Source organism: Lytechinus pictus, unplaced genomic scaffold (assembly GCF_037042905.1).
Source record: "Lytechinus pictus isolate F3 Inbred unplaced genomic scaffold, Lp3.0 scaffold_25, whole genome shotgun sequence".
Taxonomy (NCBI): domain Eukaryota; kingdom Metazoa; phylum Echinodermata; class Echinoidea; order Temnopleuroida; family Toxopneustidae; genus Lytechinus; species Lytechinus pictus.
This window is the reverse complement of record NW_026974145.1, coordinates 597,696-615,118: the sequence shown is the minus strand read 5'-3', so window position 1 is coordinate 615,118 and position 17,423 is coordinate 597,696. Positions and strand designations below refer to the sequence as shown.

General features: G+C 35.4%; 1 long non-coding RNA gene across 1 annotated transcript; it reads right to left on the bottom strand.

Moving 5' to 3' along the window:
- Positions 1–8,804: 8,804 nt before the first annotated feature.
- Positions 8,805–13,245, bottom strand: LOC135158012 (uncharacterized). The gene is made up of 3 exons (XR_010296852.1): positions 13,062–13,245; positions 11,858–11,984; positions 8,805–11,366 (listed from the first exon to the last, which is right to left on the bottom strand). It is a non-coding gene; the product is annotated as an uncharacterized LOC135158012 (long non-coding RNA).
- Between the last annotated feature and the right edge of the window lie 4,178 nt (positions 13,246–17,423).

The window sequence follows — 17,423 nt, the reverse complement described above, 5'->3', positions numbered from 1 at the left end:
TATGTTTTAATGAAATTTGATACAATAATAAATTCCATGTTGTGTCGGCAATTTTAACACAATATTGGACTAATTGTGAATAGTACTATTTGAGATCATTAAACAAAACAATCATTAAACAAAACAACTATGATATACATTTTTGAGCAACTTTATTGAAATAATTGTGTATATACACACTTTCAAAAGATGATAAAGCAATAAACTGCAATACAATGCATTACAAGTAATGAATACATACATGACGAATATGAGAAACTTAGGCCAATACGAATACTTAAAGCAATATCTGTACTAAAACATGGGTCGCATATTATATTCTTACATTATTCTTTCAGTCCTTACTTCAATTTTTGCTTAAGATAAATACCATAGTCTTTTGGTTGTCATAAAATAATATGTATACTAGAATTTAGTTATTAAATTAAAAACTCTTTTAAATTGGCTTTCATTAAACATATTTTTTAAAGAAGAATGAATGTTAATTCTTTTATCGCAAAAATATCAATGTAAGATTTCCATGCTTTAATATATATATATATATATATATATCAAAGCATGGACATCTTTCATTGATATTTTTGCGATAGACGAATTAGTATTTATTGTTTCATTAAAAATTTGTTTTATTAAAAATAAAACAAGAGAGCCTTGCAGTTTAGTCAAGTTATGGAACAAAACAGAAATTCAAGGAAAGCATCCGGAAGACGCAAAACTCGCTTGGTGCCAAAAATACGAAAAAAAAGTGGGGAGGGGTGATGGAAGATGAAAAAAGTGAATCCGTCAAAATTCGGTTGTAGATCTTCAAACGGAATGAAGAAAGAAAGGGAGAGTAAGAGGAGACTTTAGAAGAATGAAGATGAGTGAACGGTAGAAAATCCTAGCCTGATGTGTGAGGATCGTGGTGGCGCCTGTCTTCTCGTCGTGGTGTTATCCAATAATGCCCGCCGGCCTAGGCTACTTCTTCATACCCACAGGCTAAACGAGATGGATATAACAATACACATAAATATCTCTCACGAACACACAAAAAATGCTCGTCTTACGTGAAGAAAGCAAGCAAGCTAGCTACATGTATGTCCAAGATCATGCTTGATGGGAGCGAGGGGGGGATATGTCCGCGTTGGGGGTGATGCCTTAGACGGGATTAACGTATGACGGGGTAGTTTAGCCAGAGCAATTTGGAAGATGGACAGACTCACTTATTTCTTTAGTATCCCTGACTTTCGAAGTCCGTTTTTTAGCCTTTCAATCAGCTGATTTCTTAGGATCTCAATTCGTGCAATTGCACCGACTATTTTTGCAAGAATAGTTTCATTTGTCGAGCTCTCTATATATGTAATGCAGACTCAAAGATAGATACGAGACAATTTAAGGTAGTGTTTTTTTCTGTCAACTACTATCATGTATTCATTGTCACTTAGACTGTGTTTGCCATACACTAGCCTGTATGTATAATGTTCCTGTAAATCATATTCACTAGACATATGTTGGTAATTTTTTTTTTTTTTTCCGGAACAAACCATAAAATTAATGATATTTAAATAAGTGATATTCCCCTCGTTTCTTTGACTTGACGAAACCGATGTCGATAAATAATTCACACATGATACAATGTCAGTTCTTATGATTTCCTCATCATTGTTTCCTAAATGATAATTTTATGATCATTTCAGAACTATATAAAAATAAAACAAAAGTGTAGTAAAAAAAAGATATCACGTTACCATGGCTCCTTTCTTGAGTTTCTCACGTACGATGCTGAGTTTATGCAATACATTTTGATATAAATTAATTGGATAAGCCTAAGAATGGATATCCGTATTGATTAATGAAATATTATTTTATCATTATGCAATGATATAATATAAAAAATATAGTTCACTTTTTATTCTTTAAATATAATTACATTAAACAATATGTGAAGGATGTGTTTTTATAACAATCCTTGGCAAGATATGACTTGTACACAATGATACATCTTTTTGTAACCGAAGAAAACTGGAGCCATGATCCATATGTCATTCCTGATTACTAATGTAACATTATGCTTTGACCGCTCAAAAGGGGATTCGAGCTTACCACCGGGCGTCTGAGAACTAGAGAAGGGGCACCCTTTATATCACACGAGTATATAAAGTGCTGATTATGGAGGGAGGAAGGGGAATATTATGAATTTATTGACTTATTTTCTTCCACGTCCAGAGAGACATGTTTACATCAAACGTGAAGACAATCTCTCACGTGATATCAACCTGTATAAAAAAAAATATTTTAAAAGGATTACATCAAAAATTAAATATACAATATACTCTAGTAAACTTGACCAAACACACATCTTATTCTATACATTTTTGCACTTTTTTTCTATTATTGATGGACGCATACAAAACTATATTTTTATATTTTGATGATTTTACTTCTCTTTTTTTTCAAATTTCAAAACGCATTTATCAATTTTTGTTGATTTTTAATATAAATGCATCTCGAATAGGACAAGTGTAGGTCATTGGTCGTCACCCTATGTCCCTCTGTTTATTGGAGCAGAATATTTATCTAATTAGATCCCTTATCCGTCTCTTCTCTAATCGTGTTCCATTTTGCTAAAACAATCTCTACTTCTCCCATCTGAAAAGAAAAAATCTTTTGACGTAAATCTGTAATGAATCATGATGAAGATATGAATTAAATGGACCCTCAGGTGTTAAGCTCCGCATCGTCACATTATTCACACGATAGAATCCTCGGCACACGATCAGATAAAAATAATTTTCATCTATTATCTTTGGTTGGTTCGCGCCAAAAGCAACTCATCTTCCCCCCTGGGTCCTCGGCCTGACGAGTGGGTGAGGTGTCTATCCCATGCAGGGGTAGATAACTCTTCGGGCATGCAGTTCTTTTGAGGCGGCTTGATTAAATCGAGAATTAATTTGTGTATTTTCTATATTTCCATGAACTGAATTCCATCGCATTTAGGTGTTTTCGTCCTTATGATCAGAGTTATCTTGTCAGAGGAATAACGTTTTCATTATCATGATTGTTAAGGTCATTTGATCTCTGGTTGCAATATCACCATAGCAACGTAATAAAATGATAAAGATATAACGTTTTGCGCCATCTGTTTCACAGTTACTAACCCTTTCACCTGGTACGTCCATCTATTATTCTATATACATGTAATCAAACTTTTATATTTTCTAAATCAAATCCCCATACACAACCGAACTATTTAAATCCCCCCCCCCTCTTTCTCTCTCGTTTTTCCCCCTGTTGTGTGTGATAAGTGTGTGGTGTTTTCACCATGTTTTGGTTACTTGAAAATGCCCCATATGGTGTTTCAATTGTTATCGCAGTATATATATCTTGATAATTATATGACAGAATTGTAACATTCTTAAAATGCACTTATAAATATAAAAAAATCATAATTAAGCACAGATGTATCAAAAAAAATTAAAGATGATATTATGTTATTGATCAAACATGATTAAAACGTAATTTGGTATACACTGCGATTGTGTTTCAATCTCCTATCTTAAATGTTCTAAACTACCCCAGTTTTCCAGCGACAATTTCCTCTCTTTGCCTGAGGAAATTGGAGTTGATGATCATAATGATTATGACGCTGTCATGAATGAGATGAAATGCTTTAAACCCTCAATCAGATCAGGGATTTAAAGCCATGTCCATGATGCAACTGTCCCGTAATTTCTATCTCGTAAAGTCTACGCCTCACGCCATAATCAGCCGGGGCGTCGGGGACACATCGGGCGAGATAAGTCCCTCCCTCGGCGTCTTCCAAACAGTCACCAAGAATCTTATCACAAATTAATAATTATCATCTCGCAATCAAGCGGAAAGGATCTTCTTCTTTTTTATAGGAGAGAGGGGATAGACACCACCTTTACCAGCAACATCATCTCTCTGTCACACTGGTGTCCAGGGTAGTGCATGTTAGCCCCTGGTCCTTTTTTTGCTGTCCATCCACCGTAAATTTGTTCGGTTTGGGCAACCCTTGGGAGTGAGGGCACGCTGAATTATGATGGTAGCGCGGATAGGGCAAATTATCTGCTGAAAGGGCTTTTAAAATAAAGAACTACGGAGATCAAAGAGTTGTTGAGGGAATTGGGACAAATTGAATCTTCTATACGGATTCGCCTGCTACAGATCATTCTTGAAAGACGTTTAGAAAGATACCCGCTTTAGGGAAGATCTCATTTTATATTGGTAGACTCTGGTGATGAGATTAAGACACTGGTTGATTAGAGTGATATGCTAAAACGGCGTCACTAATTCAACGGAGGAGGCTGGGAGATGTTGTGCGTTTGTGTAGCCCACATAATAATATACTGCATGGTGCTTTATTCCATTTCGACACTAACTATTTTCTCTCTCTCAAGATAGATTTTGATCTGATTTACACTGCAGAAACTCTGGTGTCGATTTAACACCAGTCCGGAATCAGAGAAGTATTGAAACAACACCAGTTTGGAATCAAACCGATGCTGTTTTAATACTAATTGGTGTTGTATAACCTTTCTGGTGTTAGAACAAAACCAAACTGGTGTTGTTTAACACTTCTCTGGTGTGGACATATATAGATACCAGGCTGGTGTTAAATCAACACTGGAGTTCTTACAGTGTAGTACATGTTTTTTTGTATATAAAAAATCAAATTATGTTAAGTTACACCCATTGGTGGAACAACGTCATGGTTCAACATTCATGGTTAAGTTGATAATGGTGATAATTTGCCGCGTTTTTGTATTGACGTTAAGTAGTTTTTTATGTTCAGAAACATTTGACGGCGCAGATCCCTCAAAAAAGGTTTGCATTAGACGGTCTGGCAATATCAGTATTGAGTTAAGTTTTGAAATGATTAAAGACTACTGACCACTGAATCATTTTCTTGAGTTAAATAAACTAATTTAGAATACATGAGACGATCTCGGATTTATGAATAGTAAAACTATTGTATGTATTATCATGATTAGTATGCCTTTAAAAACGTAAGGTGCATTCAGAAATGCACACTATGGGAACGATCACTCATCATTTCCCAACATTTCAATGTTTGACCAATTTTAAAGGAAACTAGCAGAGATAACCTAGATCTCGCAGACCGTAACCTTGTCATGATGAATGTTTTCACATGTTTTCTACCATGAATCAACGTTAGAATTAGATAAGGAAACCCCAGAACAATCATTTTTTTTAATTGGGCCATTGACCCAATTCCACCTAACTCGTGTTTTTTTTTCAAGTAGTACCTTGTTTCAAAGCTGGTAATACCATCATTACTCATCGGCGACCACCTTGCTTCCTATTACCTTACCTTATCTGCACTGATTGTCGAGACAAAAATCATTTAAAAGTACATTTCATGTAATTTCTATCACAAGTTTGCCAGAGAGAACTAATCGATGATGTCAAGGCACTTTTATCGTCAAGGTCATTCTTAGAATTAAATAATATCATAACTAATTACCCAGTAGCTCACTCTATTATTTCATATGTTTTCTATGTAATGGTAATTTTTAAAGAAATGTCACACTTTTTTTGCGAATACCGTAGTGCATAATGTTTTTAGTCATTCCGACCAAGCAGACTGCATCAGACAGATTGGAGGTAATATTTTTTGGGGGTTTTGTAATAGTATGTAATAGTATTTATTGAAATCATTTAGTTAAAAATCATAGCACTGGTACATTGCAAAATATTACAATATCAACAAAACGCTGTTCACAAAAGACAAATAACTATTCATAATACAAATAATCGTACAAAATATAGCATTTTAACATATTCATACAGTCGGATAATTTCAGTAACAAAATAACGTTTAAAAAATTCAAAAAATCATGCTTTGATAGTTATGCCGAAAAATGTATTGCTCAACATGAATGAAACTGAAATGAAATTCATAATATAAAAAAGGGAAAAGGATCGAGTGCTCACTCCCCACGCACGCCCATATACACACACCCCAAAAAAAAACAATTGCTCTCACACCCAACTCCCCCCACACACAGACTAGACACAACATAATTAGACAATACAAAAAAAAACAAAGCAAAACAAGAAAAAAACAAGAAAAGCAGAAGGAAGCTAGAAAGAAAGAAAGAAAGAAAGAAAGAAAGAAAGAAAGAAAGAAAGAAAGAAAGAAAGAAAGAAAGAAAGAAAGAAAGAAAGAAAGAAAGAAAGAAAGAAAGAAAGAAAGAAAGAAAGAAAGAAAGAAAGAAAGAAAGAAAGAAAGAAAGAAAGAAAGAAAGAAAGAAAGAAAGAAAGAAAGAAAGAAAGAAAGAAAGAAAGAAAGAAAGAAAGAAAGAAAGAAAGAAAGAAAGAAAGAAAGAAAGAAAGAAAGAAAGAAAGAAAGAAAGAAAGAAAGAAAGAAAGAAAGAAAGAAAGAAAGAAAGAAAGAAAGAAAGAAAGAAAGAAAGAAAGAAAGAAAGAAAGAAAGAAAGAAAGAAAGAAAGAAAGAAAGAAAGAAAGAAAGAAAGAAAGAAAGAAAGAAAGAGAGAAGAAAGGAAAAGATATTGTTGCGAATGACATAACATCTGTCGGTTTGGAGTCGCTTGACTTGGTGTGACTGTAACAAAAACCTACCAATATACATTTGATTATAAGAGAATGGGATCATTTTACACGTCTAAAAGCTATAAACAATGTGAATCAAAATGATTTTACTACTCACTGTCTATACTGTCTCTTCTCCCTACGCCAAAAAATACCCCCCCCCCTCTCTCTCTCTCTCTTTCCCTAACTCTTTCATTACGTCGCTTCGTTCTGAATTTTCCACAGTTAAAGTTAGGGTTGTAATAGTTTCGGTTCAGGAATATATTGTTTTAGATTCTGAATAAAGTAAAAATATGAGATACGTAAGGTTTGGGCTAGGTTTGAGTTAAGGTTTTAGGTGTAGTAGTTTTGCTGCAAAAGAGAACGTGCCGTCAGGGAAATCATCATAGATTTGAATTTGGATCCGAATCATATTAGTGTTTTATCAAGTATCAGTAATAAACATTTCATACCATGAAATTTCAAAATGCAGCATCATTATTTTGATTATGGTTAATTGAATATGGCCTTCCCCTTTTTTCCTTTATTCAGTTATTTGAATTGTAATATATGGGTATGTCCCATATGCTTTCAGGGAAAACGGTGATCGTTCCACTTTGCTAATTAAAATCCCTTTTCCTGATTTTTCCAAAATGTTGAAAGGAATTATTTATTCACGGGTTAATTATCAAGAAAGAATACCAATTTAAGATAATGAATTGGGATATAAATTAACAATTTGCCACTGATTCAAGTTTCATTTTTATAGATCATTAGAGGGTCAGTAACCAGTTGTCACTTAGCACGGATCAAAGGTCAATTCAATCCACCTTTCGCATCCTGATTAGCCGATCAGCCTGAAACAGGAACCAAAGGTGAGAGAGAAAATCGGAATAGATTGTTTAAAACAAAAGGGAAAGTGTGCTTTATAATAAAGAGGCCCTCGATAGCAGCTCTTCTACGCACAGTTGGTTTCTCTATTAACCCATTTCCCTTGTGTTTGTCCCTGGATCGGTCAGTGAAGTCAGTGACAACAATTTACCTGGCTGCTAAAGGCCTAGCCAGCCTGTTAGACGCCTGTTCACGAACGTTGGTGGCGCCCTACTACCGGTCAGAATTGAAGAAAATTTTGGAGGGTCAAAAGTGCACACTGCTCCCATTTTTCGTATATAAGCCTATGGACACCGCCACTGTTTTGGTACACCAGCGAAATGAAGGCGTGGTCATGGAACGTCCTTCGCGCATAGCGTAAAAATATGTAAATTAGTATTTTGTCACTAATTAGCATAATGCGCGACCTGATTTGATATCGTTGGTGTCTGTGATTACATGTCAGATCATTCGTTTTTTTCCTCAGAGTTTTATTATCTATTTTAATGATCTATTTGTTATTGCCTATAACGATTATTACTGCATCTTTGCTTTGTTTTAGCTGCAAATGGCCAGGATCTTTGCTAAAAAATATTACAGAGGAGGTTCCCAAAGAAAATGTTGCCATATACGATGACATCTATTTATGTTTCTGGAGCCCTTTTTTCTTTTTATTGCAGAAAACGAAATGAACCTTTTTCATAATATAAACAAAGATAATAACAAATCATATTCTTTTCCATAATTGTAGTCTCCAATATAAGTCCTATTATGAATAGCAGTCCTCGGAGCACTTAATTTTAAATGGCGACTTCTATGTCAAACATCAATAATCATGACCTAGGTATATACCATATTTTAGGGGGGAGGGGGTTCTCAAAATTAAATAGGCAAGAGAGCAAACCGATCGTAGGCTATACTAGGGTATTTATTTTTTTATTTTTAACTGAAAATGAATCTGGTGTAATTTTCATGTGGAAAGAAAAAATACATTTTATATGTAGGTTTCAAAAATTTTGAGAAATAATTAGCCCCCCCCCCCCCTGTTATGAACAGTTAAGGTCTTATAATTGCTTCTTTCAAAACAAACTGAACTTTTACCCCCCCCCCCAATCTCTTTCTGTCTCTCTCTCTCAGAAACTGACATAACTATATGCATACAAGCAAATAATTCTCCTGTCATTTTACTTTCTTTCCAACTCTTATCCTTATTTCTCTTGAATAATATTTTAATTGACTGCTGTTTGATCTCATGTAACAGTGGCATCACATTTCAGTACAGTGCAACATCTTGTGCCATTTGTGCATAACAGCTCAGAATTAAGCAATATATCATCACACTTAATTGATAAATGAAAATTACCAAGATAAAAAAATTCAATTCAAAATTAACATGTTTATTAAGGAATCCATTTTCTCAAACATTGACATTAACATAAAAATAATAATAAGCGTCTACCAAGCATTAAATTGTATTTTAAAAAATGAGGGCAATGCATAGCTAAAAAGGGCTGTTACTGGGTAGGGGTATAGTATGGGGTGGGTATATAAATGTACAAAAATAGGATTAAGTACATTATTCTACATTGTACAATGTTTGTTAATTTTTCATTCAAAGGATCTCGATGAGCCCTATAGTTAATATTCCACAAAAGTGCATAATTTTTATTTTTTTCCACAAAAGTTTGTCACTCAAAAAAATTGGTGAATTCCTTTCAAATTTGCTGACAAGAAATAGTCTACTGATGTGAGAGCACTCCTCATAAGGGGGGGGGGGGGACACAATGCCAGAATCTACCTAAAGAGTGCCTTCCTTCCTCAATCAATACATTAGCGAATCATTAACAAAATTTTATTTGTCTACTGTCACTGTGGTTAGAATTCAATCTATTTTTGAAATATAGTCTATTTATATATTATTGTTGCAGTGGTAACCCATTTCACATTTTTTTTAAATGAAGATAACAATAAATGCAACTTAATAACCCTACATAATTTATGAAGACTTGCAGTGACCTACCGTGGGTCACGGCAATGGGGGAGCACCAGCAACAATTTTGAGTCACTTAGTGAGTGCGCGAAGCGCGCTCAGTTGCCAGGTATATTGACCTAATAGACAATTTAAGGACAGTGCCATTAAACGGATATGTATCTCACTGGTCAAATAATGCGAGCGCGAAGCGCGAGCTCAAAATTTTTGATATTCAGACCTAAAAAGGGACATTCTAATCAAATTTTTAATCATGATACGTACCTGCCTTGCTAAACAATGCGAGCGCGAAGCGCGAGCTGAAATTTTTGTATATATTGAGCCCAAAGAGGGAGATTTTAAGGACTATATTTTAGGAATCCATTAAGAGTATACATATTTCACCATAGTCATCCGTTGCGAGTGCCAAGCGCCTGCTGATTTTGTTAGAATTACATCTAAACACATGAAGCACTTGCAGTCATTTTAATCATGATTATTAACATACGCATCTCACTAATTAAATATTGCGAGCGCAATGTGCGAGCTGAAAATTTAGGAAATTCAGACCTGAAGAGGGGCATTTTAAGGCTTGTTTGTAGGAATTCACGAAGATCATACGTATTTCACTAACCAAATGATGCGAGCGCGAAGCGCGAGCTGAAAATGTCAGAAAAGGGGACATTTTAAGAACTGAAGCCAAGACATATCTCACCAATCCACTAATGCGAACGTAAGCACGGACAGGAAATATTTTATATTACGACCTTAAAATGGGGCAATCACTTAAGTAATCATGAAAAAGAAGCATACTATTTTACATAAAACAATATAATAACTCGAAGTGCGACGAAATATATTTGGTATATATTGACTTGAAAACGGGAGGTTTTAGTACATGATTAAATATCTAGTTAAACAGACAGTGCGCGCACCAGGAACAATGAAGACATAGGCCATGAGCAAATTATGTTTCATAAAGTTATGAAAAAAAAATTCTTTGTAATATAACATAACACAATTATAATATAATATAACATTATAATGAACAATTATTTTTTCTTTCCCACTACGTTTCTCTTCCTCTCTCCTTTTCCTCGTTTTTTGTCAGCTGATTGGGGGGGGGGGGCAAGTGCCCCCCCATAGTTATGCCACTGAAGACTTGTAATCATGGAAACTTTGCCCCCAGCCTGTTTTAGGTAACATAAAAACCTTAATTTCTTGCTCAGCCCTTTTACCATAATTGTCATAATGACAAGATTGCAATAGTAATAACTTGTTTATGAAATGAGGTCCAGGAGTGATACTAACATTATTTCTTAATCTTCTGATCACCTTTATTATCATTTAGCTATGCATGATTTTTATTTCAAAATACAATATTTTTGGTCTTACAACCCTAAGTATGTCACTAAAAGAAGACCTATTCTAATATTGAATAGGCCTTTAAACTGGAAAATAATATTTATTTTAATGAAAACTACTAAGAACTAGTAGAAGCACAAAATATCATTAAAAGGGGATACATTTGCCCGTTGAAAAAATATTTCTTACTTGTATTTTGTGTGAAATTTTGTACCAAAACTTGTATACTTCAATGTCATTGCCCGGTGATGCAGGGGCCGTGGAACCGGGGGGGGGGGGTGGGTGGGTGGGCTTTAGCCCCCCACTTTTTTCCAAAACCATGTACAAAAACGTAAACTTGACCATACGATTGTGATTTTTTGCATGGTCAGCCCCCAACTTTGAAAACCGTTCCGAGGCCCCTGTGATGAACCTGAACTTGTACCGCACTCTTTTCTACAGATGTGTAGTTTAAGTAACATTCAATGATTTATTAATATTTCAAATTAATTCATTTTTAATGTGCTATTGCAATGAAGTAAATACTTTTTATTAACTTGGCCTTCATATCTCTTCTTGGCACTTATGTTGCGATACCAGTACTTAAACAGCTTGGGAAGTGGGAAACCTGCATGGTAAAAAAGAGAAAAGAACAAAATAAGCTGTAAATTATTCTTACTCATCTAGTCCAGTTTATTAAAAAAAAAGATGTAAACTCTATTTTATACTCTTCAGTGATAAAACAAGCTTAGCACATGCAGTCACTTTCATCCCACATCCAGATAAATTCATATATCAATATAACTATCTACAGTATGTTTTGAAAATAAAGAGTGCAAATTAATTCAAATATTTATCAGAATTTTGTAATAACTGTTAATATTTTGTTTTTTTTATGCGAATGCATGTATAGACAGGAGATATGGATAATTAGTATGCAGTGTTAAAATGGAAATACTGGTGAATCTGAATTCAAACAGATATCGCATCATGTTTCAGCACAATCGGCCATAGCCCACCCCCTCCCAAAAAGGGGGGAATATTTATTTATTATTTTTTTTTTTTGGGGGGGTGATGAGCTTAGATACAGCCTGTATATTATCAAAGCAGTAAGCATACCTTGCAATTTTTCCATTCAGATATCCTGTTCCTCATTACATTGTAACTAACACTTGCTGATCGGCATGGTTCTCAATTTTGTACTTCTGACTAGGTGTGAACTGCTAAGAACTTGGTCCAATTGGATCTGCAATTGACAATTTAAATTTGAGAGTTTTAGAGATAAATAAAATTACTCTTCTTAAACAATATTTTTGAAATTTCCAGCTGTCCATATCCCAGGTCTATGTATGAATATTCCAAACTAGAACAAAAAAGTTATCTGGACCCGAAACTTTATTCTCTGTCGCATAGAGGCATAGGCCTACCTCACTATTTATAAAAGTAAAATGATTCCAACCACATATTTCTACAGCTGTATAATATAGCTGAATCTGGTCTATGCTGGGCCTGTATAACTTAAGAATCACATCACATTTGAATGAAGTAAACACTAAGAACGTTTTCAAATTACCACCCCAGGCCAGGCCCAGGGTATCCTGTTCAAATAGACTTGATTTAGGTCTAGGCCTAGGGCTAGGGTAGGCTACGCCATTTCATTCAAATCTAATACTAAGTACATTAACAGACACTAATGCTAAGTCAATCGTATTTCAACACTGATTATTCTGAAGTAAAACGTTCCTGAATAAAAGAAACTGCTGAGAATTATACTTATTCATATGAAGATGAAATAGCGGGGACGGACTAGGCCTAAACTTCAACTTTCAAGCTTGAAGTTTGGGCCTAGTCCGTCCCCGCTATTTTCATACCCCAAAACTACATCGACAATCTCGCAAGCCGGCTAGCACCGGAGATATCAAAGGCCGGATCCAGCTCTGACCATATCCCTACATTGACCTAAATTTGAATAGGCCTAAAATCGACAGTTTTTCGTTACTAAAAAACAGGAGGTCGGAAACAAGTCCACATCTACCCCTGATAATTGTCTAGGAAAACTGAAATACAGGTTTACTTTGGACCTACATGAAGCATTCCGATGAATGTCTAGATCTATCTACGACAAACTATAGACCCCTAGGCTAGGGCCTAGATATATTTTTTGAAACTCAAAGATCACACTTATTTGGAAGTCAGGCAAAAGAAATATTGAAATTGAGGTTTAATACATACGGTAGTACGTAATACAGGATGAGCCCCGAACCCCAGCAAACACATTACAATTTGCAAGTGAGATCAAAACATGAAAATGAGCGTAACTTACTTTTATTCCAATGGAATGTCATTAGAATAGTACTGATGTTCCCTCCAAGATTTTCTGCTCCAATGAAGTTCACTCAGAAACCATGATTTCGAACATCAATTCTATAAACAGATAATTAGTCTAGGTATTTCGTTTCAGAAACTTGAAATTCGCAGAGTCCAAAAGAACGACACTTCGCACAGATATCGTAGGGAATTGTGGGACGGAAAAAAATGTTTAATGCATGAGTACATGAATAAAACATTAGCGTTTTATCCAATCATACAAGTGCATTATGCGTATTTTGACGTCATTCTCATGAATAAAACATTGACCCTCCAAAATCAACCTTCAAATTGTCCGCCGGCAGCCATGTTGGCTATGTACAAAACCTATGGGAAATAAAAACGCGCGGAAAGAGTTCCCTCTCTAGCTCCCTTCGGGAGCTTATACGTAAGATCGTATCTCTGTGCGAAGGTGTGGACGTGGTGACGACCGTGATGGGAAGACATGGGAGAAAATGACGTTTTGAAGATAAGGGTTGGAATTATTATAGCTGTATTCATTAAATGATATTCTTATGTTGCTTTCTTTTGACATTTTTACGTATATCTATAATAATTAAAAAAAAATCCTTCTGCATGAGATTTGTTTTTTTATCTTTGAAGATTGTAGAAAGACAGGACACACGTTTATGTTTGCATGGTTGTTAAAGGTGTCAAGCAGAATACATTGCATGGTCTGGAGCTATCCATGGTGGAATTATTATAGAAGTGTCGTTTGATAAAACATATTAAACCTTTCATTTTTAAATTTTAGTTTGCCTGTCTTTCTTCTAAGGTAAATTCAGTGAAATGGAGCATTTATTCAATTCATGAAAACAAATCGAAATTAATAGAAATCGAAATCTTTTAAAGCTCTTGCGGTCAGCTACCTCTCCTCAATTTTCAATTATTCAAGATCGTTCATCCGTTCTTCCAGCAGTCCCTGAGTTTATATCGACATCTTAACCACATCAGGTTATTAACCTCTTCCACCTGACTTCAGACATGACACCATTACCCCTATCTACCACTCTACTACCACCACCACCTCCACCATCCTCATCCCCCGTCATCATACCCCCTTAGAAGACAATCGATAAAGGACTAAGGACACCATCCCAAAGACCACTTGATGCAAAGGACACAATTTACGCTCTCACCTCACTTTCTCGACTATTCTCTGTCCCCTTCTTCCTTTCTGTTAGAGAAAGAAAAACAACGCTTTGGCAAATATGGCTAGTGCTATTAACGATGAAAGTACATCCACACGTTACTGCCCTGCGGTCGCATCAGTGGCCAGGTGACATTCTAAGCTTCCTTCCAGCACAAATTATCACCGTAGTGTTGGAGAAAGCAAACCAGGACACGTTTCCCTTACCATAAAAAAAACCCTAGCACTTTCATTCCTTTCCATTCTTTCCTTTTCTATCAATGACCCCATCTTGTCCCTGTCACCTTCCCTTCTTCCACTTTAAATAGAGCCAGTGAAAGGAAAAGAAGAGCCAAAGTACGTCCTTTAATTTCGAGTTGTTTTCCTAAAGTTAGGGTTCCGAAGTTACTCAAGTTCGTGAAGGGTTAGTACGGTGATACTACTTTTGGGATCATTTGTTGACACCATACGCATGCGCACATTGGCCTTCATTTTGGGTTAAGGTTTACCAGGGGTCGAGAAAGGGTAAAGGAATCTAGAACGTGAAAGTGCAGTGTCCTACTTTATATAAAATTGTGGGCTTTTTGTTTTAAGATTTGAAAACTACAGTCCCTACCAAAAGTGACTTCTGAATAAGTCGTCCAATCATAGAAACATGAGATGTGGTATTGATCAATATTGTGTAGGTCCTTATGCATTGTTGGAAGAGTTGAATGAAGCCCATTAATTCATGGAACAAAATTCACCAAATTATCATGATTATATCTGCAGAGATGGCATCGGTTTACTCTGTGTGCAATGTGTGTTTTCTTTACTGTCTGGTATAATCTATTGACAAGTGACAACGAAAATATATATTCAATAAACAATATTTTATTTGCCATTGAGGCGTTTCAGAACTATCAATTCCACCATCAACAAAAACCGGACACTCCGCGGCACGTTTGAAAAGCTCCCAGAATTGTTACGTGCTCTACCTAGTCCAGACAGTTCGAAACGAGCCATTCACTTTATGTATACCTTTCATTGTTGGTAAAATTATTGTATTAAGATGCAAAGTCATCATAAACAAATCAAACCGGATCCCTACAATTTCACAGGTAACAATTAAAAAAGCACAACTGAATATCTCATTAAAAGTGCAAGGGACCTTTGTCTTTGGTAGTTAGAGCAACAAATTCGCGTCAAATCAAAACCCTGTGGATGGTCCCACCGAGGTAAAACGCTGCGATCTCATATTGATCGAAGGAAGGCGATGCTGGGGTCTTTAGTTTTCTTTGTAAACACATCATTTCAATGATGAAGGTAATTTAACAGATATCATGTCATGTTTGTAACCAAACCATGATTTATGGCTACCCTTTTCTGAATATTCGTTGTCATTGGCCATCGTTCTGGTGTCAAGTTCAACACTTACTTTTTTTTTCTTTTTTTTCTGAATGAAACATTGACTTGAATGTCTCGACGGTGATTTCCTATAGGATCAACGATTCTTAGCATCCATACGTACTTTTCCAAGAGTCATGTTTTTTAAATCAAATCTCATGCAAATTACAAGCGTTTTTCTTTAACATTCATATTTCTAATTAGTTAGTTGAACTTAAAGTATCTGTTGAGTGTTTGATTTTTCCTTTGCAAACAATGACAACCTCTTCCCTTAAAAAGATTGTTCATGTTTATTTACCCATCGGCAAATTCGGTAATACTACTCATGTATAATAACAATGTACATAAACCTATTCAGTGATATAATCATGATTATGGTATCAACTACATAATGATAAATAGAAGAAGTCAAGAAAGCCGGATGGAGTTTTTAAACAGAGAAGAGAATGAAATAGAGTGTGTTTCAGTCACTCTTTTAATTACTAAACATTCAAAATATTTACAGACTGATAGCTGTATCAAATATATTTCCACTATTCAATTTTTATATATCCACAAACTGTAGTCCGATTACGAAATCAAAATGTAAAAACTATTCAAAAATGCACTGGCCAACAGAATTAGATTTTATAGAAGTACTGCATTAGGGTTTACTTTATCACATGATATCTGGTGAACATTATCCGGTCAAAACAAGCAAAATATATTGACATTTCATTTTTTGTTTACATATAATGATAGTGATTAATGAACTGCAATGAAATTATTGAAACATTAATATGGTAAAAATCATGAATAAGCACAATTAATAACGAAATTGTTTTGCTTATTACACTAAGAAAATAACAGGTTACTAGATAAATTGGCATGAAAGTTTCGTTTGTTACATTTGATATAGTGTAGTGTGGAAGTAGTTCTTGGATTTACAAAACTCCCCATGTCAAGCGAACTACAATGCATTGTTCAAATAAATAATGTCTGATTTCATTCCATTCACTTTTCCCCCATTTCAATCTTGCTGCTTTCCCTTGCATTCTGAAATACATGAGAGGGAAGGGGAGATACAATTTTAGAATAAAACGAAATTTCATGAATCAAAGTTTTTGAGAAATATCTTATCTTATGAGAAAAAAAATTGAATATTCTGATTTCTGTTCCTCTCCGGTATCATTCCAGGAGCGGTGATGATTTATGTGCGGATCGATGTCATCAGACCTCGGGCAATCTCTGGCGTCGAGTTGGGGACATCTACCCTTCACCGCAGACCGATATCTCTGCCCCGTTTTGGTGACGAGTCATCTGATTGGGTTTTTCGAAGAGGAGACGGATGACCCCGACGTAACACCCTATACCTCCCGACTACTCCTTCAACTTACTTCTGACATTTCACCAAGGTGAGTGAGAGAGAGGGGGGCATATCGAACACCAACAACAACAAAACAGCGACTTTGATTGAAAGCGCGCAGAGAGATGACAGAGAATCGATAGCGAATGATCGATATCGAGCTTATTTGCATTACTGAGATGTACAAAGTGAATGTTATTTATCAAAATGCTTAGATGTCACTTTTGAAAGGAATAAATGCACACTCTGCGTGGTAAAGAGAAAAGAAAAGGGGGAATGTTGATGCGCCAACCTCCGATTACATCATCACACAAACATACACGCCCGCACTCACATCTCACCTACACACTCATTTTTACAGCATCATCGATGGATAAAAATCATCAAATATATATATATTTATTACTATATTGGTATTTCTCATGGAAATGGGTTACATTGCGCCAACCTCCTATCAC